A 22,926-nucleotide genomic window follows, 5' to 3' on the forward strand; every position below is an offset into this window, starting at 1 on the left:
AACACCTCAGATAGATACATTCGCCTTTTATCATCTTTGTATACTTCTTCTAATTTTTATCTCACTCTAATTTTTAAACATTTACTAGCCGTATCGCTATTTAGACAATAGGCTACGGGAAGAAGTTGGCCTCAAAAGTCGGCAAGATCTGCTTCATCATTCGCACCATAGACACTGATGGTTTCTCGTAAATAAATAAACACACGAGATTGATTTATCTACCTTTTATCTCTTAATTTTTATTTTATTTAAATCTTTCAATATTCCACAGTTTGAAAAATTTATTTATTTATTTAATTTAATATTTCAATTTGAAAAATTAGCAAGATCTGCTTTATGCTATCATTTATCACAAACCAAACATACTTGTAAATAAATAAACGAAATTCATCCGTCCACTTTTCATCCTTTTCTCCAATTTCAATTTGATTGTAACGTTTAAATATTTGGTAAATGCAGTGCGATTTAGGCAATAAATTAGCGAGCGGCTTAAAGAATGAAGAAAATTTGATTTGTTCTATCAACTATGCGATAAACGTAGACCAAAGAAAAGAATTCTATTCTTTCAAGAAACTTGAAAGAACTGCTAGTTTAAAAGCGATCATGGCGACGTTTGTTCCGAATTCCTCAATCTCGGTGGGCCAAACGGTCTCGCCAAAAATTGATTCAAGTACTAAACCGTACACGGAAATCGAAATTACCGCTGTTTCACGACTTTAAAATTTCGTCCGCCATAATAGAACTTGACAGGATAATCCTGAATTCTCGCAAAGTTACACGCTGGCCGTCGATGTTAAAAAAGATCGGCAAAAATTTATGTCGAGTTTCGTTTAATCGAATCGTTAAATGGTTATTTTCAGACAGGATTAACTCGAAAGGATTTTATCGGTGCTGCCGCGATGTGGATTGGACGTTGGATAGATTCAGCGTTCACAAGTCGGCCGAGCAGAAGTTTCGGGGATAATTGAAGAGCAATTAAAATTCCTGTAGCTCGTAGTCACGGCGATAAACGAAATTTCGCTTCGTGCCGGCCACCGTGATTTACGCCTGCGTTAATAGTGGCTTAATTATGCTTTTTATAGTTCAACGAACCGTGACGGACAGGTTTCGTCACCTTCGCTCATTTTCCTCCCCCTATGGTCCACGAGAAATCCATGAAACTAATGATTATTATTAAAGATGTCTGAATTTTGCGCTTTCTTTTTACTTGCAACAAATTCGTATTATTTGGATCGATTAAGCTTAAAGTTTAATTTTAAACCTTGCACGCAATAATTATACTTGTATATTATGAAACATTATTAGTTTCGAATTCGTAATTGAAGAACGAGAAAATATTGCGTACTTCAGGTTCACCAAGCAAAAATATCAAAGATGAGAAAATGTTTCACATAATTCTACCGTCGAAGATTATTTGGGACAAGCAAAAGCGTCAAGGTCCGACTAAAAAGAAGAATAACGTAAAATTACCGGGTTACATGCAGATTATGCGTATTGTGAGCCGCTGCATCTTCATACGGTGTTTTCACTTTTTCTCTTCCGGTTTGCTGCATGTGCGTAGTTGGCCAATGCGATGTACGATTTTTCTTTGCTCTTACTTCTTGTTAATCATTACATATACAACAAATATAAACCTATCAATTACTTGCAATAACGACTAACGTTTATTTTCTCCTTTCTTCCAATATTTCCTCAGCTTTCATTCAATTTCACGATCTTCGAGATAATATAAGCAAATTACGAAGAAACACGTGCCGTGATCAGCGGCGCGAACGATCGACGTCCGATGGAAATCCACTTTTCCCCGATAGTGATTCTCCCCACTTCTGGCCTCTTCGTCCTTTTTCCCTTCCACCGCTCGTCCTGTGGTGGATCGAGCACCCTTGAGGTCATCGACTCGCGCGGTTCATCCCGAGGTCCTTCACGACGAGCAATCAACGTCATATCTTTCAACGGCTACGAGCCAACGAGAAAGGCAAGAAATTTCTACGACTGCGAACAACCAACGGTCCGGAAGCTTTCCTGATCGATTCTCGATAACCAATCGAGGAGAACGGTAGTCGCTAACGAAATAGATACCCCGTCGATCAATTACGATAGAATCTCTTCTTGGTTTTTTGTCGACGCCAGCGATGACGTCCGGTTCCTTTGACTCGGTGCCATGATGTCACGATCTTGATTCGACATATTTCTAATATCGATCCGCTATTGGTTATGACAATTAATTATCGTGTGTCTGATGTAATGAAAAATCATATTAAGCCATAGAATCAATCAAGATTTATATCGCCATATGTCTGATCCGATCCGATCGTTCGCCATATGCGAATCTTTTCATTCGAAGCTAATATTCACGATAATTATGGAAGGTACGTTTTGAACACAATTTGACGAACTTTGACACATTCTAAACCTTCTGTGAATCAGACGATCTAATCGTTCGCTATATGGCAATCATTTTTATTAGAAGCTAATCATCATCATAATTTGCGAGGTGAGAATCATAGTGGTGTAAGATTTAATTAAGTAGATAATTTCTGCTTTTTGAAATGTCGTCGTTCCATTCTTATCGTGAAAATTTCATAATGAAAAAATATAATAATAAACGCGAGACGTTTCATCTTATAAAAATAACAGTGGATCGGTTTACTCCACTGTGATTCTCAATTCTCGAATTATCACTTTCTGAAGGTAATTTTGAAAAGTGTCTTCCGACAAACGTTAGTATATCCCAATTCCTGTGTGAATTGTCCGTTGTTAATACGAGAATAATCTAATCCATCGATTATAAAAATTCGAGCCTCAAAGGGTTAGTGTCTAATTAACAACGGATCGTCGAAACCTTCTGTACTTTGCGAAGAACAAAAAAGAGGAAGGAGAAAAGAATCAACTTTTTCTTGTTGGTGGTTAATCGAACGTCGCGTAGCGAGCATATAAATCATCCGGAGTTGGTATTTTTCCAACGAAACAGGCCTGGCTTCGATTCAATCCTAATCTCTGTGCCCCTTCTCCTTCGTTGCTGGTCCGTTGATGAGCTTTTCCGCCTGTCTTGATTGTTCCTCCGTCTCTTTCGTGCAGGCGGCGTGTATAACAAGGCTCACGTAGTAACGCGGTTCATCAGGGCCAGAAAGTAAAGTGGACGATACCGCAGAGAAAGGAGAGAGGAGCTGCTGATGGCCAGGCTCTGGCTACGTCGACGCCGTGACTTTTGCCTCGCGTCCCCTCGAATCGTTACCACGTCCCAACAAAAAGCCCCGCTATTCGTTAGGCCGCGTTTACACGGATGCAACCGTTTCGTTGGTGAATGCACCTTTCACAAACGCAATTTTAATGCGACTACATAAGATGAAACAAGATACGAGCCGCTCTCACCAAACCGATCAATTTCACTTTTTATTAATTCCATCGTTTCGTTACACAAGCATGCAATTAATATCCGATTCTTAAAAAACAGATTACTTGTTTCCACGAGGTTATTCGTCGCAAGAAGATAACACAAATAATGTTTAAACTCTAAAGTGAGTTTGAAGAACAGCGTTTGTAATATCATCGCTTTTCCACTTTTAGGTAATTTTTAATTTACGGAATTGATCGGTATGGTCTCTGAACGGTTTCTGTAGGAGAGAAATCATCATACGCGATAAATCTGAGGTAGATTTCATCAAATTATTACACGCGGTTGCGACAGCATACGAAACATACCGATAACTTTTCTCGCATACGATATCCATTAAATCTTCGATTTAGAAAAGAATCGAATCGACCGAGAAGGATCTAACCGCGTTGTAGCAAACGCTCGCGAACCACCAGCATGTTATTATGTGGAGAGTTTTCGCTTGCCAGGAGTTGAAAGTTCTGGAAAGGATTGAAATAAAACGTTTTACGCGACCATCCGTCGATTTCGTGGCGCGAGCTTCTCTTGCGCGTTGCAATTGTCGATAGGAAGCACTTAAAGACTCGGAGGAATACAAACTGATTAAAAACGGCCGTAAAACCGATCGTTTCTGCCAGCAATATGTAGAAAAATTCTTTATTGATGGACAAACGAGCTCTAATGAGCTGGATGAAAAGGGCTTTGGTGAAAAAAAGGAGCTTCGCCTCGCAGAGATTAACCATAACTGGAACGTTACGGTCCGATCGAACGATCATCGGCAAAAACTACAATTATCGAAAGCTGTAATTAAACGCGCTCAGAAACGATTGCTTCGATCCGCGGGAGAGGCCATACGTGTGGTCTAGGCCCTAGGTGATCGCGAGAGGAGGAGCTATCGATCCTTTCCAACGTATCAAAGTTATGGTTTGTTATGTATCTTGATACGTTTCTTGTATTCTATGTGCAATTGTTCGGCAATTAACCTTATTTGTAGCAGGAAATTTGCATTAAATTGCTTCTCGTGTCGGTTATTTTACGTCTGTTTTTCTACTTCTTTATCAACTTTGCATGCGAATAAATTTATTCGTTCCGTCTAATGCATTCGATACGCTCGGTTCGTTTGAAAAAGGTTTGATTAAATTGGGCAAAAACTAAAGCTGCATCATCTCTATACAGGCCATCGGTGATCCACATTACCGAATTTGTTAGAACGATCAAAGCAAGATAAATTTCATGGACTAACAAATTTTTAACGATGCATATGATTAAGAAACTCATCGCCGGAAAAATTTAATGGAATATTTCGAAAAAATTCAACGTTACAGCGTAATAAATTTCAACTTATCGCAATTCCCAGGGAAAGATATGGAAAAAATTCGCGTGTCAGTCAATGTGTTAATAGACGATTCTTCCTCGTTAACTGAACTTAACCTACTCACTGAGAAAATTACGTAAACCATGTATTTTTATATTGTCTAGCAATTTTCACACGATGCACGACCGACAAATCGCGATTCTAATCAGCGAGAATGGTTTTTGCGCCGGTGCAAGTGTTCCAGCGTCCCGACCTCCTGTTTTCAGAATCCACCATGCTGAACTTTCCTTTGAAGGTCATGCGCGCTGTTTCGAGAAATGAAATCGCCTATCCTCGCGTGGATCGAGATGCTAAAGGAATCAAATCGCATTCCCCGCGTCGTCCCGGTTTCCCTAGGGAGAGTCCTCCGCCTGGTTCTTCGGCTTGGCGAGGCACGATACGCCACACTGAATCGGGTACTGATCGTGCAACCAGGAGACGTCGATTCCTGGTACAATGGATTCCAAGCTTCCTACACGTCGCTTTCGACCGGTCGCATGGCATCGCTAATTGATGAAGATGTAGTACGCGGTTTTTTTCATAATTTTACCACGATCTAGCCGCGGCGTACGTTCCTGGAATAGACGAACCACGTTTCCCTTTACGTCTTTGCGTAGGCTTGGTACGGGCGAGGGTTGTAACGAAAAGCATTTTAAAATGGTTGTCAAATCGAGAGAAGATTAGGTTGAAAATTGATCCGATTATTATTTATTAAAGTAGCTCGTTTATACGAAAGAAATTTGAGGTGAAATATTAATAGCAAATATTAGAACTACTATATTTTGCATTGTAGTTTTTGCAATGGATAAAAGTCCCTTCTGAATTGCGAATCTTCGCGTGTAATGGAAAAGGTATAAAGAAAGGAACAAATACAAAAATAACGAAGAATTATCAAGAGTTCTATCATCGCAATATAAAAGTAATCGCTATGTTCGTTACGTAAGACCAGTTTCTTTGCAATTTTACAGCTAGGAAATCCTTAAAACCACCTCGTTCTTAATGAGTAACGCACAAATAACAATGTCACGAGTAAAATTCGCTAGTACAAACCATTGGACTATGGAACCATTGTGCGTCATTTACTCGTTTGCATCAGTTCTTACTCCTCGCTTCCGCGATCGAACGTCACGTGTGACGAGGATCGAGGATCGAATATCGTTCCTGGTAAGTCATTAGCTTGCTTAGACGGCGGAAGCTGTAATTACGCGGCGTTCGTGCGATGATGACGGTGTATGTACATATATATGTGCAAGCGTAGGATCGTGGCGGGATGAATCGACGGAAATCGGCGAAAAGCCGCTCCAACGGCTTGTACGCCTTCAGCGACCGGTCGACGCCGCGGATCTGCCTCTACGAGAGACTTGGTTATGCTATGTATTAATCGTCGGCTACTGGAAAACGCGTACAATTAGTCGATGATTTGTAAACGCTGTGTAGAAGAGGGCTGCGAGATACGCGAGGGTTAAGTGCTTCTTTAATGGAGAGGTTTATTTGTCGAACGCGTGGTGTGTTAAACGAAGCTGGGTTGTCTGAGAGAATTTATAGGTTGTTCGAGGTGTAAGCCTTTCTCGAAGTCAAGTTTGAGGCGGTTTGTGTTATCCGACGAGTTCCGTGTTACGCATACATATAGGTACATATTATGCGCTATTGGTACGAGAACATAGGGAAATATAATCGGACGAGGTGAGAATTTAAATAAGATGAAAAATGTAAACGGGTAGAGTGAAAATGTAAAGGATAAATAAATCAAGAATGTAGTTGAAGCAAGCTAGTATATGGATGAATAAATTCAAAATGTAAATAAACATAAATATAAACTTGAGATTTGCAGGGGCAAACCCAGGATGTAAATAATCGAACAACACATAGCATATAATATAAGCATACATAGTAAACGGGTAACGTGGAATATTAACAAACAAGGATAGAATATAAAGGAATAGAGACAAGATATAAGCAGACGAATGAAGCACGTGAAAAATCAGACAGGAAACGTAAATAAGTAAAGAATAATTCTGCATGAAAGATAGGACTATGCGTTGCTGGAAAGACGACTAGCGAAACGGCATCGAAGCAAGGGAGGTGTTGCTGTATCGTTCACCGTCGTTGCTGTACCGTTTTATTTGCATTTGTGAGACTTTCGGCCAATACGCGTACCTATCTTTACGATTGTGTTGAGTTTATACGATACAACTAATCAGATCATCTTCTTTCCAACAATGCTCTATACATATAGCGCAAGTGGTGCATAAAAATTCGTGTATTTTTATCTACTTATAGAATTTTTTACGTAGCTACAAACGATTGATCTAATTAACAATTTTTTTAAATTGCAGATTTTCTTCTACCACGTTGATACACTGCTGCGAAGCGTAGCGTCGCAACCCCATGGAACATCCCTCTGTTTCTCTTCGTGGTCGATCGCGTAAGTCCAGTGAATAGCTGCTACCCCGTAACCATGGTTATCGCATAAAATTTAATCCATTAGGATTTGCTCTCCCTTCTTACATCCCTGCCCCGCGTCTTTATATTCCGTTTAACGAAGGAAAATATGAAGTCTACAGTTACTTTCTCAACCTTTGCAACTTCGCCGGAAAAATCACGCTTCCTTATCATGCAGACATTTCACGTTTATTATATTCCAAATGACATTTACGTATTTATTATTCTACCGAACTATGCGAAGAATAGTAGATTTAATTATGAAAATCTTTTCTTCCCTCTATTTTTGCGAAATAAAATATTCGATGCTCGCGATAACAATAATCCAGCCTCTGTTACACTTTTCATATTTGAGGATCGGACGTTAAGTCGTGGAAACGCAACTTTATCGATTAGAATTACGCTCTATCGATCTCTGTGTGAATTAGAATTCATATATCAATCTAATCTGTTCATATGAATTCTAATCCCTATAGCTCACAGTAACGTAGAATCGTAAATATCAAACTCATCAGCACGCATTATGCATCCCTTTCACCACGCGTCCATTCAACGTAGTCCAACTCATCATCAGCCACCGTTCACCGCTCGTACTCTCATTCTTATTCAAACTTGCTCGAAGGATCGTTTCTAACTCATCACGTTCAACGAACGAACGTTTCAAGAATCGACTCGCTCTTCCCACAATTTCAAACGACACGAGCGATCCAATCTTACCGATACGTCCTATTTAGGATCCCTTGACAGGTCCCATTTCGCCAACTTGATCTACATAAACCGCAAAGGTTGGTAAAAACCTGAAGGTGGATTTCCCATAAAGGTCAGGCACACTTGTACGTACTTTTATACGGAATACAGATGCAATGGAGAAAAGCACGTTTCTGTTATGTTCTAAGCGATTTTCAAACGTCAATTGATTATTGTAGCTTCTTTTCCTTTTTTTTTTTTCGTTCTCATGAATATCGTATTATTTCAGTTTTCGAGTTTATCGACGAGATAACGTGCATGACGCTCGTTGACATTTTTTTCCTACGTTTCGTTCTTCATGCAACGACGCAATATTAAATAAACTGTGTCATAACACAGAAGGTCCTAGGGATAAATGTGGATTTATCAAACTAAAAGAAAAATACTATAATATGTTTATATAAGAACGACATTTTTGATTGTACCAATTGACACGTTTAATGCGATATTCTCACAAAATTAGAACATTAAAAAATTGTAATTTTTTTAGATCATTGTTGCTGTAACGAGTGATGAATCTAGAAGCTCGCGTCTGACGCTCATAGCAGATCTCACCTTAAAGAGGTACAAGTTGAGCGAAACAGCAGGGACGCGCAACGAACTCGTAAGACGGCTACCGAGTTACCGGGGCCGCTGTTCCAGGAATAATAACACAACGTCAGAATATAGGGGTATCAACGAGTTTCTCGTCGGAACTTGGACGTAGCAGTCGGCCTCCCTCTATTCGTAGGGGCTTACGTTTTCATCGGACGCTTGATAAACGGCGACATAAATCCAGCGAGCAACGTTCGTTAGAATGAATCTCCCCGAGCGCAGCTTGCTCTTCATCATCGTTCCTCTGCTTACAGACAAGAAGGTCGAACGAAAGAGAGTAAGAAGAAGAAGAGGAGGAGAGAATAGAGGATAAGGTGTTCGTGTATGAGCCGCGTGTAGAAGTGCGGATACCAGAGCGATCGCGTGGGCGTTACACGTTCTCTCGTTATGGGGCCCATCGTATTCTCATGTAGATCGAGTCCTGTCCACACCTCGGTCTCCCGGCATAAGGCCTCCTATAGGAACGTCGATATCGTCCAGAGAGTTCGCAAGGGCCGATACTCGGATAGTCTGTCTGGCTCCTACATGCCCACCTACGGAACTCTTTGCTTGGTGGAAACTCGCAGTGAAACCGTGCAAACTCGTGGAATGTGAAAATGCACGATCCACGCTAACCCAACGATTATACCACTGCAGAGTCGTGGTCGTTGGTGGTTAAGCGTGTGTATCACCGCGAGTCTACGTGATCGTCGTTTGAACGCTGTGTTTCTGGAACGTGGTGAAGAAGCTGTGGCTTTTTCGAGTCAGGGGCATGAGAGAGTCTCACGGGTGCGCGAAGGGAAATGCGTGACTCTGGTTGATGCTGGGTCTTGTTGTTCTACGTTGGTTGTTCCTTTGATCGGTGTGTTTCGTGGTTCCCTTGGCGAACGAGCAGTTTAGTGAAATTCTTTGAGGTTTTTTACACCATGAGTCTCTGCGGAGAAACTATTGTTAGGATTGTATGGATTCTTTCGTTATGATGAGTTTGGCTGTTAGTAAGCCCCACCATTGTACGAGTTTTTGCATCACGAGTATACTTTAACTTCTTCTTTTGGAATACCAACCGAGGATCGTAACAGGGATCAATGGGTTATACGAGCGATCATTTAATTTTATCCATTAAACGATTCGTTTTAATATTCGTACAAAATATTAACCCCAGATCACCGTCGATGACTACGTATAAAGTGAAACGAAGGAATTAAAAAACTAATCGATCTTGTAAGCGATACCTGGACGTTTTCTGACGGTATGAAAGTAATAAACAACAACAACGATTCAATGATATTATTTTCTCTCGTTTGACAAACATTAGTTATAGTCGTGGTTAAGCAAAGGTTGACCGATTAAATTTTCCGTTTTCTTTCTCTAAAGCTAAGCACAGATGGCCCGAAAAAACGATTCCTACGAGCACGTGCGATTTATTTTTTCGAGGACGGAACCGCAGGTGTTTCCTCGTGGACGTGATCGATCGACACCGCGAAGACGCGACAACGGACGCGTCAGCATGCGATGGGACGATCGTAGGATTTAAGTTGGTCGGTGTCCAGGCTGGACGACGAAAATTAAAAGGCTCGGGACGCCGGCGCCGTTTGTCGTCCTATCGTGTCTCGGTCGAACGAACGAACCAGCTTGTCTCTATTTATTTCCTCGTTATATGCTTCTTCCACGCGTCGATCAACGCCGTGTGCTCGCTCGAACGAATTAATATCGCGGTGACTCGTTGCCCGCATTCTTTCCACCGTTTAAGTTGGCCGCAGGAACAACTTTGTAGTATTTACTCGTTCGTTGACATCTAACTGGCAACCGGTATATCGTGAAAGCTACACAGGTTGCTACTTTGTTCGGATAAGCTTAATAAGTACACCGAAAGTACAACTATTTACATGAATTACATTTTAAGCTAATTACCAAACTGCTCGTGTTTATGCAAATTTATTATTGCAAATTTTGTGCAATTAGACGAAGCTTCTATTTAAGCGCGCGAAGAAGAAACATATTTTATTTCTCGCTTCCCCATCTAATAAAGAAATTATTCTATTTAAGATAGTAGTAATTCTAATATCGTCGAATTAACGTCGAATCAACGTTTCTTGTTAACTTCCTCGAGTAACGGGTTGATAAGCTAATGTAATTTCATTAATGCATTTCTAGATATATAAAATTACTTTATCTTAATGCTGACAAAAAAAAAAAAGTAGAATAATTTAAAATAATTAGGATTCCTGAAACATATTTTGTTGGTTAAAAGGCTTCGACACTATCTTCATTTTTTTAACACATACTTTCCTAGTACAATGTATTTTTTATTAGCAATTTTCTAAAGTGAACACGGTCCACAAATTGAATCTCCAAATACTCTTTAGTTCAATATCAATATATCAAAAGGGAAGCATCTTCCGTGTAAGGCGCTATTTTATATATTTTCATTGCTTGATCTTCGTAAAGTTCCATTCGCTCTTCGACATCGCGTCGTTATTAAGTTACATATGTATTTTCATTCATTTTATAGGCAGTAGCAAATAAATATTTTTCTCGACCGTCTCAGCTTCTCGAGAAGCTCGGTTGCCGGGCGGGAATCGATATATTATATCTTGTGACGCCTCCGGTCAGAAGGCGTAGCAACTCGTGATTCAGCGATATCGATTTTCGTTTCCTATGCCTATTCATCTTCGCATCACGTACTTACATGGTAGGAAATGGAACGTGTGTGTACGTAGCCCGCAAATCTTAATATCCTGTGGAACTAATTAAAGGCTAAACGATGTCACCCGCGGCGATTCTTCGGCGAGGTTACTCTAACGAGGGAACGGTGGCTTCTGCATCGCTACCGTGGCATCTGATCCTTCTTAATAAATAATTTAACGCGCTCTGATTTTTCTCAACGTCACTCTGTGGTCGTTAAAGGACGCTCGTTACGTTTCTGCTGCTTGTTAATTATTAATAAGCGCAGCCCATTGTCTATTCTTGTGTCTTAATCATCGTTAAAAATCTAATAGCATCGAATTAGAATTCTTCGAAGCTGCAAACATTGATCGAAAGAAATTCGTATCGTTTGATCTTGATTTATAATTAATTCGATCGTTAAGCGTATAATGTAGAAATTCTATTTAGCATCATTATATCGATTTAGATGGAACAGGCAGGATTGCGAGATAGTTTACTTTGCAAATAAAGGTATGTAGAAGTATACGGAAGTGTTGGTATTAAGCTAACAATATTAAACCCGATTAAAAACTCTACTCGACCCTAGAAAACGGTTTTCAGTGGAGCTGGAGATACCATTCTGATTGATCAAGTCGGCTAAGTTTCTCATAAACCAGAACGTACCGAGGCACGGTTAATTGCCGGCTGACATCGAAGCAAGACATTTCTAATCGCACGTCTATCTGCGGTGAACGCGGTGGCATCGGGAGCCGCGAGAGCTGCAATTCCGCTGGCTGATAAGCGTTCCCTTCCGACTTGGCGGTCGCGGACAACAAGGCCAAAGGCGGCTTGAAGTCTGAGAAGTCAGGCTAAGCTATGTTATGCTTTGACTGTAAAAATATTTATGTATGTCGCATATACAAATACATATATATGTATTGGAACATCGAAACAAATATCTTTATACTTAACATAGTATAGCATATCTTGGCTCAACTTCCCAGTGGATCATCGGTTTTACGCTTCTCCAGCGGGAGAGAATACGTTCCCACGTGGAAGACCAAGCTACTAGCAGTGCGCTCGGCTACCTATTAGCAATTATCTGCCTACGCGGAGCCGATTTCGGCGCGAACGCCGCGTGAAAATTGCGGAACGCATGACGCTCCTGGCCTGACGCGTACATCCCCCGGTTCGTGCAGGTTAATCTTCACGATCTTGATTGCATCGAACGATTATACCCTTGCTACCTGTTGCACCTCCTTGACTCGGAGTTACGAGCCCAACATTTTTCGTTCACCGGGTTTATGGTAGTTTTAATAAAGAATCACGAGGTTAATGCTTTGTGGAAGATGCGAGAGAAAACGATATTGAGAAAGTAGGTGTGCTATGAGGTGTGCTTAAAATGTTGTACTCGAGAGTTTGGTCGACCCGAGCTACTCTTTTATTATCTCGTGCAAGGAAACAGTTTGACTTCGATCAGGATGAAACCCCTGTAGGTTTGAAGAACAATCGAAAATGGTAGATACGTATGTGTTTTTTTAAAATCGAATTTAAAGGGTGAAATCAATGTTTGCAGTTTCAACTCTTCAGAGTTAATTCGTAAACAGTTACGGATAGAAGGAAAGTTTGTTAATAAAATCTGAAGTTCCGCGAATCGATACCGCGTGTCGCGACCTCGGGGTCCTAAGGGCTCGATCGCGGCAGGTGCTGCTGGGTCCTGTAGTACTTCGTTGGGTCCCTTAGGCTCGTTTCTCCCTATTCCCCACTGTTCACGACTCCCGGCGACTCGTTCGGCAGATTCGTTTGATCAGCGCCGCTCACGATTCTCCAGGTACATCGGAATGATAATTATTATTCTTGTGTAACCGCCCTCGAGGCGAGATATCCGTGTATTCTGGGTGCACGCTCTTGAAAATGAATATGCGCTCCGTATGACAAATGCTCGTATCGATATCTCGATCGAGGGAAGCTGAGAAAAATGTCGCCAGAAGATACCTTTTCAAAGTATGAAATATTATCGAGGAACGTTATCCTTAATCTTCGTTAACCCTCTACACTTGGACGATTTTTTACGATACGATAGACTAGAAACTGAAAGATACTTTTGCGATTGAATTGTTTGATAGGAAATGTTCTAATTTAAGAAGAGGAAACTTCTAAATATTCGTGAATTTATTTACAGAGTTGTCTTCCTTTTTTCTTTTCATGCTTTCTAGGTATCGCTGAATACAGATAATATCAAATAATTTTCACGTTATAAATAAATGAAATGATGTCAATGGAAGAAGTGTCAAAATATTGAATTACAAAATATTTCTGACAACCAGAATTAAATACCAGGATTAAATACCGAATCGCAAAAACTGTGTCACTCATTCGTATACACTCAATAATAATAATCTGCAGCAATTAAAAGATATTTACAATGAACAAAAAGATTAGCAAGTAAGACCATAAAACTGTCGAATAAATGCAACGACGAATAGCATCACACAATACGAGTTTGTTCATTTCTTCAGGTTTCGTTTGAAGCTCTGAAAGAATCTGCGGTAAGTCACCCCGCAGTTTCTTCGTTTAATTTTCGTTGCACGAAATTTATGGCCGATTACCCGAGACGTTCTATATATCGAATCGTTAGAACGATAATGTATTCGATCGGCGGGTATATTAACGATAGTTTATTGCTCCGCGCGCAATGCCCGCCCATACGCGGACGACCGCTCGCGCGCGTCCACCGGAGCGGATCAGCATTCCTGGATTTCCTTCAGGAATATCGCGTATCCGCACGCACCGCACGCGAGCGAACAAGCAAAAATAACGACCGGCTAAACGCAGTGTTCCGGGTCAGCTAACCTAGCGAACATCCAACGAGCCGATACGTTCACCTCCAGATGTTTCTATTCGCGCTATCTCGTAAACGAGGTTATAATCTTAAGTTCAAGTTATTTAGAATTCGTTTAATCCGTGTAAGGCATGGAGAAGAATTTTTTGTTTGAAATGTTGCGAAGTTATTTCATCGTGGAATATTGTACAAGTAAGATTCAAATATAAACAGGTATTAGATGCATTTTTAGATGTAACAAGACGATACGAGAATATGAAGTGCAACGAGATTTCATGTTACTTTACTCGTCGTGGGTTTTTAATTCCGTTTTTGAAACGATATTTTTAGATCGTGCTTTTAACATATATATTTAAATGTGCTTTTAGATGTAACATGATGATAGGAGAATATAAAACGCGTCGAGATTGTACGTTTCCTTACCATTTGGATAGTAGATTTTTAATTTCAACTTCCTAAGATCATTTTCGACAGTCGTGCGTTTCTAACGAGCCCATCAAAATGGATTAGGATCGAGTTTTGATGGAATTGGATACAGTGTACGAAAGTTTAAGATGGTTTTATATTGCCTTTATTATTATTATTATTATTATTATTATTATTATTATTATTATTATTATTAGTACGAATGCAATTAAACTTATAAAAACTCTACTAGGATCGTAAGTACTTATTGACCTTTGGTGTTAATTACGTACAACTCTATCGAGATTATTATCGTGCAAATTGAGAACGTCCGTAATCATCGTTTGAAGAAATAATAATCTGTATTCAGAAACGCACATAATATTATTATCCTTTAACTATCCAGAAGCTAATGATTTTTCTAGCCACTCCTCCGAGCTATTCAAGATGTCGATATGATAGAAAATTCAGATCGTATGAGAACTCCGACGTTAAACAAATCTTCGATCACAGTCTTCATTTTCATTTTCCACTACTACTTTCTCCACCAACCTTCTAACGAGTATTATCTTTCAATCCTCGTTAATATCTTCTGATCGATCAATAATACAAAAACCTACTAAATCTGGTTCGTAAAGCAAGTAATTCTATTAACAAGATCATCGCAAACTACACCATCTTACCCTAAAGCGACGATCGAAAAAAATTTGTCCAGTTCGTTCGTCCGCGACGATGAAGCGTGATCCACGAAGGAAGAGACCATCAGGCTGGAAGAAGCAGCCAGAGAAACATAAACGGAAAAAGAATCGAGTACGAAAGGAGTGGAACGGTGGCACGCAGCAGCACGTAAGCTATTTGCAGTCGTCGTCCGATACCTGATGGCCTGAGGGCTGCCGGAAATGGGTGGTATCACCCGCTACCACCGACGTCCGTCTCGTTTCCTCCTTTTTCGTTGGAGTTTGTACACACGCGATCGGGTCGCGCGCACGCGGCTGGTGTACCTGTTGCCCGGCGTGTGCAGCCGGTCCCTGGCTCCTTCTTGCTCGTAAAAGCAGCCGAGTACAGGATACGCCTGAGGAAAAAGGACCTCGAGGTGGAGGATTTCGTGGAAGCCAGGCTGGGGAGAGACGTTAACGTAAATCGTCCCGTGTTTAACTTCTTTTACTTTAGAGGTCGTTTCGTAATTTTCTGGTATTAGTAATTTTCTCTCTCTCGGTCGCCATGAATCGAGGGACGAGGGAGAGAGGGGAGAGGGAGAGAGTAGTACGGTGGCGATGGTTGTGCAACGTGGAACGAGTATGAAATCGAGAAAAGTCGTTCAACGCGACTGCAGAGGAACAGGTACACTCCGCACATTCTGCTTGTCATTTTTTTCGCCTGCGCATACAACGTTTAACAATTACTGTAATTATCGGTATCGTAAGTATCGCGATGGTACAGACGATGGCTAACGCAACTAGGAACCAGACACCGATATACTACTATATCCTAGTTCGCTTTCCTTATCGTTATCTAAATTCGCTAGCTAATAAAATTAGAAATCTTGGAACGTCCCGGCTGGTTACGACTAAATTACCTCGATGAAACTTAGTTACCCTCGAGAAGATTGCCGAGCTCGTAAAATCTACGAGAAGAAGCAGCCTCTCGAATGCAACACTCGTCGATAAAATGTGTACACGCATACTCGTTCTTAGTTTGATCGTCGCCCTCGTACGAACGTTTCATCATCGTTCGTTTCACTTCGATCGCTTTCGAAGAAGCTTCGCGGATGCTTGACTGGGATTGTCGAACGAGAGGATATCGAAGGAAAGGCGAGGGAAAAAGAAGACGTTAATGAAACGAAACGCGGCGCAGTAAAGCTTATCGGTTGCGAAAGAAAAGGTACTTACAGCTAGATAAAGAGACTTGTTGCCTCTTAATCGCCTAATGCATCCGTGAGACAGGGTCGTACATTTATCAGGCGCTGCGATGAACCGCGCGCTCGTCAGTTTTGACAATTGCTTTGCTAATGTCTGACAGTCCCGCAAAGACGTATGTAATCTTGAAAATTGCAATTTAACCTTTTTCGGAATTTTACAGAAGTTGATTTTGAGATTTAAAGAACAATTCTCCTTCCAATATCATTCCCACGATTCGAGTGTCAAAGTTGTTGAACCCTTAGAATGAAGTTGTTCAAATGTTTGGAACGGTAGAGGCTTTTTGACGTAAAAATCTGACGAATTACGTTTATAACGATTTTTAACAGGTAATCCTAAATAAGGTTGAGCGACATTCAAATACTCTTCAATTGCCTTGATATAACTTGTGAGTTTCAATCGAGCGATCTTAAAGAACATATTCTTATATATAATATACTAGTACTATCAATGAACATCTATAATCTATAGTTTTTTTCTTTTTAAAAGAAACTAACTTCTAATCTTCTGTTTGCTACTTTGCTCTCCAAAATACCAACTTCCAAACGTAGTTTTATGCAGGTAAAATAAACATCCTTGTCATACATTGAAAAAGGTATTTCAAATCAGAATGTGGAATCTTCTCTCTAACTAGAAAGTAATAGAAGATAAGTATTCGTCAAGATCGTTCACACGAGTCTGCAAGATTACTCTTTATCAAGATCGTTCGTATAAATTGTTCACCGATTGTACATGAATTTTCATGAAGCAGCATCCATCGACTTTCCAGCATTCAAGGTCGCAGAAGCAACCCCTTTCGACCATCTTATCCCGCCGATATTCCTTAATAAAATGTCGCGGTATTGCAAACAGGGCTTTAAATCAGACATAATGCTTTGCGCGAGTAAAATTCACGCGTAATAGCACGCACGACCCGACACGGTGGACGTTCACGAAGATGCCAAGCAAAATCGCTAGCCGCGGTGAGAAGCATCTCGGGAAAAACGACGAAGCGGAGGGTAATAAAGGGAAAAGGAAGATCACGACGTCGTTTCGCCGACGAAAGGACCTCCGCGTCCCGGCCAGCATTCAGCTGCTTTGACAACCACCATAAACTTCAGAGATCCTCTGTGGCATGGGTGAATGCACGCCGCAAGATAATAGCGGGCCGCCTCTCGCGGCACAGGCGTTACATCTATGATAGCGAGCCTCTTCGCTTTGCTTCTGCTGTTTTTCGGTTATCGTCCTGACAAGCCATCATTTATCCGCTCGAACGCGGCAATTAATTCGTGCCACTGGCAAGCCCGGATCTTTCCCGTAATAGAGCGATAACAGAACAAATTGGTAAGGCGCGGATAAATTTTTGGAAGAATGTTTCTTGGAAGGTTCAAGATCGAAGATTGTTTCGTGTTATCGTCGACGACGATAGTCCGTATAATACGTGAAATATCCAAAGTATAGTGCCCGTTAGGATATCTAACAGGCGAAACAATCCTCTGGCTAGGTTGCCTTTTTTTAATTACGTTAGGATATCAGCAGTCTAGCGATAAGAGAGTATCTTAAAATGTAGAATTTTTTGAGATTTAGTGATTCGAGCGAGCTGTTACGCGTCATTACAGACACAAGATCAATGATGATTAATATTAAAATTAAGATTCAGATATTTTGATAGCCAAAGAGACTATCCACATTGGCATTTGAACAATCTCGGAAGAGAAAGAGCTTGCAGCGACAAGGAGGTAGTAGCAGCAATATTGAAATCGTATTTATTGGAAGAGAAAGTAGGTATCATAGTCGAGACTGCAATAGTTTATCGCTACGAATATCAGTTAGCTATAAATTTATCTCTCCAATGTTGAAATTAAAAACTTTAACATACATCAATCTACTTCTACCAGCTTTAACTCGTATCGACCCGCTTTGACTAACGGCAATTTGTATCAGTCCGCTCTAGTAGAAAAGCTATAAAAATGAGAACAGATTTTTAAACTCACCTGGCCAAAGTATTTCCACGTTGCTTGATTACTGACAGCTGTCATAAAGTTCTGCGATATCTGGTTGGAGCACGCACGTGAAATGCACCGACAATGCTTCTGGATAACGCGAATCTTCTTCACAACGCCTTGGGCGTCGCGATACACGTTTCCTTCTCGCCAACCGCTCGAAGCGTCTCGATTCCACCTACAGAAAGCGTTAATAGGAATGTCTCTATTGGTCCGAGTGGTATCAACCGCGATAATGCGATACCAGCCTGATATCCGGTCGTTAGTAATGGCGTGCCCAGAGGAATCGACTCGGAGAAACGTTTCTATATTCTCGTGTTACCAAGAACGTGATGAGTACTCGAGCGGTGCGATTGAATTTCTAACTATAAAATTTCATTTAGAAGTACTTAGTAATCGAATAGAGTAAATTAACGCCTTCTTCCATAAGACTGTTATTGGACTTGCTACTTTTTCTTGGAATTCGTGAATCAACCTTGATGTAACATTTTATTTCGATGATAGAACAAGCGAAGAGTTTATCTGGTTGATTTTGTCAAAAATTACTTTGAAGATATATAAGGAACCGGTGTTTAATACTTCTTGCTCTTCGAATAATTTTTACGTTTCCTGTTAAAATCTTTTAAACACGATTACGTATTTTCAGCTTCTTTTAGGGAATCGCTTTATGCATAACTAATTATTCCTACGTTCGTCATCGGAATCTGTAAATTCGTTACTTGCTGCACTTATATTTTAAAATTCATGTGTAATAATATCTTTATACGCATATCGATGTCTCTCGATGAAACATTAAAGACCGGAAGGAATAAGACCAAAGTTGAGAACAAACTACGAAATGAATTATAATGCGAAGGGTAGAAATTCCAATGTCTTAGAAAATTCTTAGTACCATAGCCCTGTATTATACTGATACGAATGAATCATTCGTAGGAACGCCGATAAGATTAAGTCTCCCGTGAACCACTAACTAACGGTCTCTCGGAGGTGCGAAGGGATAATTAATTTACGATGTTCTAACGGTACCGCGAAGATTGCGACCTTGGTGTCTCTGAGCGAGGCGTGTCCAGCCTAGGAAATCTCAGGAAGCTCGGTAAAAAGGCGGCCCCTACATTAAAGTCGGTGATAATTCTGTTTCTTCGCTAGTCACGGGAACACCACCGCGACGAACCTAACCTGTAAAGCGCCTAATGGTTTCTAATGGATCCCCTTGGTCTAGCCATGTAATGTCGGTTTCCGCGTCAACCAGCCCGCAAAATAGCCCAGAGCCGGGTCCCTCGAGAGACGCTGCTGCGTCGTTTCGATGTTAATGATAATGGTAACAATATAAGGTTCTCGGAATAGCGTGATCACGGCCACGCTGAATTCTTCCGTATTGCGCGTGTTCGTGCACGCGCGCGTACATCTAGGCGCGCCAGGAGGATAGTGAACGTTACGTTCCATCGTGTATCTTCTGTCTGGCTGCTCTCCTTTCTATTAGCCTCTTTTTTCGTTTCGTGGACGTGCCTCTTGTCCAGAAACTGCACGTCGAAAAGAGGATAGAAAGAGAAAAGATGAACGAGTCGTCAGGTAGAAAACGTCGGTTTTACGCGCGTTCTCCAACTTTTATACATATATACGACCGGCCGTGCGAATGTGCGTGGCTTGAAGCCGGTATTACACGTCCGTATTACGCGTAATGATAGGCCAGGATGGTTCCCATTAACGCTTGGAGCACCCGCGTTTCTACGGCGATCGACCTTCCACCGAACGGCCACCTAATTACATGGGACAATGTGGGAAGGGGTGGGGTCCAGACCCCTCGTACGTTTGCTTTACTGCCGGCGATTTCTCCAGTTTTATTGAACGAACGAGGACCCCGTCTCCTCCTCTACCGTGCACTCTCTCCTCGTGGAGATCGTTCTCTTCTTCTTCGTTGGGAGTGATGCCGATTCGATGGCACGGCGATCCAAGAACAGGTTGAGCGGCGTGGTTGCAACAGACTCCCTGCAGCCTCGAACTCACGTTTTCGAATACGCCGGTGTAAATATAGCATCTTATACCGGAGATCGTTTTGGTAATTGTCACTCGATCGTCTCGTATCCCGGGGAACTCGCTCCTTTCGGCATCGAAACTGAACACCTAGTAGTTTGTTTTTACGTATTTCGTGGCTCGTGAATTTTCCTAAAGAGCTACCGTAAACGTTCACGCGAGTCTTATACTTTGCAGTCTGCACGTATGCATATTGTTCCGAGAACTATCTAAATATTATTCGATTTTCATTCTATGTATTTAGAATTGTACATTTTAGAAAATCGTAGATACGAAGATCTGGAACTTTATCCGAAATGATTTTATCGGCAGTATCGATTTTGAGAAATTGATATACCATAGTATAATTCCTGATATGGAATTGTTTGATCAAGTTATTTAATTCTTACATTTTTATGTATTACAATCCCTTCCAGAATCCTTGTTCGTGCGATACTTTATCCACAGAAAAAATTAGGGCAGTTTCTATAAAATTCTAGAGGTCTCGGTATTTGAACAGAAATTCTTTCAATTTCTTGCAATCTATTTCCCCCGTCGTTATTATGGATGTATCGAATCTTGCGTAACTACATACGATCCATAGGAAATCTTGTCAGCAAATTACTAACATAAACGCGTACGTACAAAGAAAGGAGAGACAATTCGTATGATGTATGCAAAGCTGGCGTCAGAAATTTACTACGGTCGTTAAACAACGCGAAGTTAATTCTATTGTCTTTTATGATAATCAGCAACTACCCTTCTCTAATGTCTATGATCGATCGAAGATCGTTGGTACATTCGTTCGAAGAGAGTCAATGCTACTCCCTGACCCTAGTTTGCTCTCGCGACGATCATTGTAACCAGGTAGCTTCGTCGAAGACACCTCGGTTATCCATTCATCTTTACACGGAATTAAGCGTTTGCTACGTACTCGAATATTACAATTCGCAACGTTTCAACCACGTTTGACGAGTGAATGCAACAAATGAGACACGCATACTATAGGGCCTGGACGAATCGTCGTTCGCTGACTGTAATAATACCAGAAGCAATATTTCTTCGGGTTTAACGTCTTTTTCGCAGGCGAAAAAAATCGAGCCGTCTATAGGAGTAAAATTGATACACCGATTGAATTTGAAAAGAAAATCAACGGACGACACAACGTGGACGGTCTAGCTACTGGCAAAGGGCCTTCTCCATTCACATGGTCATCATCATTATTATTATCGTCCCTTCCCATCCCCATTCTCCACTTCTTCTTCTAGTTATAATAATTCATCTTCATCTTCCTAGTTAGTATACCGGATTCATTATTTTGCATACTCCGCGCCACTGCGAGGCAATCTATCAAACCGCTAATTAATCAAAGCCCCGTATTATTGTGCAACGCGAAATGACAATAACTACTCTCGAATCTCCATCGAGAGTTGCCTCTTCAATCTTCCACGCCATTTTCTTCTCTTTCCCCACCTATTTGTTCCGCCTTTTTCTTCCTGTCCCGACGCACGTTCCCTCGACTTCCTGCTTACGACCCGACGTCGTAAACAGACGAGACACACATCGACGAAAAGACAGCCAGGAAATTCCAACGACGCCTATTACGAACGACACCGTGGCAGCGCGTACTTTAGCGGACCATTTTTCGCATATGCGAAAAATCGATGCTTTACGCGCGACGCACGAACCAGTCGACTCGTTAAACCGGACATTTCGATAGGCGAATTTATAACGAGACAGATTTCACTTAAAATTCTCCCTTTATCTACGTCGATAAATCTCGCTTCGGCTCGGCTCGGAGGAATAAAGCACTGGCGGTGAATGGGCCGTGTTGCTTTCGCGTATACTACGACTCAACTTTTCCTTCATTCTGTACCCGCTTACCAATGAAAGAAGAAAAAAAAGAAAAGTCGATTTATTATACAAAAAGTTTTGAAACTTCCCAGGAGACTTTTAAGTGAAACGTTTAATCATAATAATTATCGAGTATCAAGAATCAAGAATCAATTACCACCTTTCCTTCATTCTAATCTCACCTATCAGCAAAGCCAATCAGCAAAACCGACTTTACGGGAAATTAGAGAATTAACGAGAGAATCACACGTGCACAAACGTTCGATCATGATTATCTTTACCTCGAGATCTTCCCACTTTCCAATAATAAATATCGTCCTAAAGATATTCAAATCGAAGCTATTTAGATCATTAATAGACGATCGTAAATCTCCGTAGGATCTCAGCAGGATATCGGCTTTTGTTTTTTTTTTTTTTTTTTTGATTAAATCAAATGTTCGAGTAGTCGGGCGCCAGGGTTTCTCTATTAATTCATCTCGCGTCTCTCGAGATCGGTCGAGCGATTCCTCTGGATTTTTGCTTTTCTCTGCACGCCCACGCTTCTTTCATTAATTTCCAAGCTGCGCCAGGCACAGCGTACGTCGCGCCACGTTAGCTGGTCTCATCCACAGGCTCGAGCGGATAATTAATCGCGTATTATTATACGGTAGCTGATGGCAGTCGGTCGAGCGGCGTGTTATTGGTGTGACGGGACGCCAGCACGTTCCTAACGTGGCTCTTCTCCGTTGATATTTCGCATTCGCGTGTTCCGCAAAAATCGTATTTTATGTTCGATAATTGCA

At 41.1% G+C, this 22,926-nt stretch overlaps 1 long non-coding RNA gene across 1 annotated transcript in view; it reads left to right on the forward strand.

Moving 5' to 3' along the window:
* Window positions 1–10,658, forward strand: part of LOC117153391 (uncharacterized) — a 61,707-nt gene extending 51,049 nt beyond the window's left edge. The window contains exons 3-4 of the long non-coding RNA XR_013058706.1: window positions 7,064–7,152; window positions 8,407–10,658. This is a non-coding gene — a long non-coding RNA (uncharacterized LOC117153391). The remainder of the gene's footprint in view (window positions 1–7,063; window positions 7,153–8,406) is intronic.
* Window positions 10,659–22,926: the final 12,268 nt, after the last annotated feature.

Source organism: Bombus vancouverensis, chromosome 1, assembly GCF_051014615.1.
Source record: "Bombus vancouverensis nearcticus chromosome 1, iyBomVanc1_principal, whole genome shotgun sequence".
Lineage (NCBI taxonomy): Eukaryota > Metazoa > Arthropoda > Insecta > Hymenoptera > Apidae > Bombus > Bombus vancouverensis.